This window comes from Triticum dicoccoides, chromosome 7A (assembly GCF_002162155.2).
Source record: "Triticum dicoccoides isolate Atlit2015 ecotype Zavitan chromosome 7A, WEW_v2.0, whole genome shotgun sequence".
Lineage (NCBI taxonomy): Eukaryota > Viridiplantae > Streptophyta > Magnoliopsida > Poales > Poaceae > Triticum > Triticum dicoccoides.
Window position 1 is genome coordinate 153,023,557 of NC_041392.1, and position 1,727 is coordinate 153,025,283.

Consider the following 1,727-nt stretch of genomic DNA (forward strand, 5'->3'; position numbering starts at 1 on the left):
TCCCGCTGCCGCCCGCACCGTGCCGCCCGCCGCCCCGCCGCCGGATCCCGCGGCCGCCGCCGACCGCCGCTGCCGCCGGAGCCCCGCCGCCGCCGCCGGATCTCTCGCCGGAGTTGCCGGGTAGAATTTTTTTTTAGACGCCGTTTTTTTTCGAAAAACCGTTCGGTTTTTCCGACGGTTTTGTTCGTTTTTTTAGTTTTGGTTTTTTTAAATAGATCGGTTTTTCTGATTTATTTAAATAGCGAGCGTTCGTTCGTTCGTCCGTTCTAGCAAACGTTCGTCGTTTTTCTTTTTCTCGGATTAAATCCGCGATTTTTCTGATCGCGATTTCTGATCCGATTTTCGTTTTAGTATAACTTTTCGTTCGTTTATCGGAATCAGGCGATTCAAGCGCCTGGAGTTTCGTCTCGAAACCCTCTATTCGTTTAACCAACTTAAACAAGTGTTTTCCACTGTAAAAATTGCCCTAGATCCAGAATAGTAAATGAAGCCTATTTCTTTTGCCGTTTAAATTTCGTTGCTTCGCTTGATTTGATTCTTTTGCAAACCGGAGTTCTTAAGTTGAACCTTCTCGTTAGATCTCTTATTAGTTTTACCTGTGCATTAGATGAATACTTATTGTATGCTTGTTTGTTTGTATGTGATAGAATACCCGGAGTGTGTCGCCTGTTACTTCGAATCTCTAGGTTTCGCGGATCATCAGCAAGGCAAGTAACACTTTGATCATACCTCCTACTACCCAGTTTTATTGCATTAGATCAATCCTCAAACATTGCATGATAAGGATCTAATTAAATTGTGGGATGGGAAGTAGTTGAGGTAGTACCTATTACCTGTTGTATTATCAAACCTTTGGGAGTTACTTCTACGTTTGCTTACTATTGCTATGCTATGCTAGTAGACGTGGATTGGGTGAGTGATATCCATGACAGATGTGAGTTTGTTAATTTAATGGTTTATCTAAGGTGGTAACTTAAACACACATCTGGGTGGATTGAGGTACCTGGGTATTCCAGGATTGCCTGTTTTTCTTTATAGACCGCCACCCAGGCCCAAAGGGATCATGAGATTTTTCATACTAGAAACTTTCATGTGCAGCCACAAGCTATTATGGGCTCTAGCATAGTTGATTAAGTCGTGCGAACTCTTACAGGGTAGACTAGCAGATGTAGGGGAAAGTAGGTGTAACGGTCTATCCATCGTAAGGTGCTAGCGCTTCTGAAAGACTATGTCTCGGTCATCCGTCTTCTCAAACACCAAGTAGTGCGAGAAACCAAACGGAGGCGGTTGAGTCTTTTGGGGAAAAGTGCGCAAACCTCTGTAGAGTGTATAAACTAATCATGGTTAGCCGTATCCCCAGTTATGGACATCTTCAGTATCTAGTACTTGGATTATCATGTGAATCTCAACATGTTACTCTAAAAATTTAATTTTGTTGGGTTTTGTTTAATGATGATGCTTAATTGGGATTGAGGATGCTGTCAACCATTCTCAATGTTTAACAACTACCATGATAGTTAAATAAAATTTATTCCTTTGTAGTAGGGAAAAATTGGCTTTACGCAAAATAGTAACCATAGAGCTTTCCACCAGTCAAATATGCATATAGTATAGTTGTTTCAATTCCATTACTCTCTATGTGTTACTTTGCCAGCATATTCCATGTGCTGACCCGTTTCGGGCTGCAACGTTAATGTTGCAGACTTTTCAGACGATGATTAAGGAGT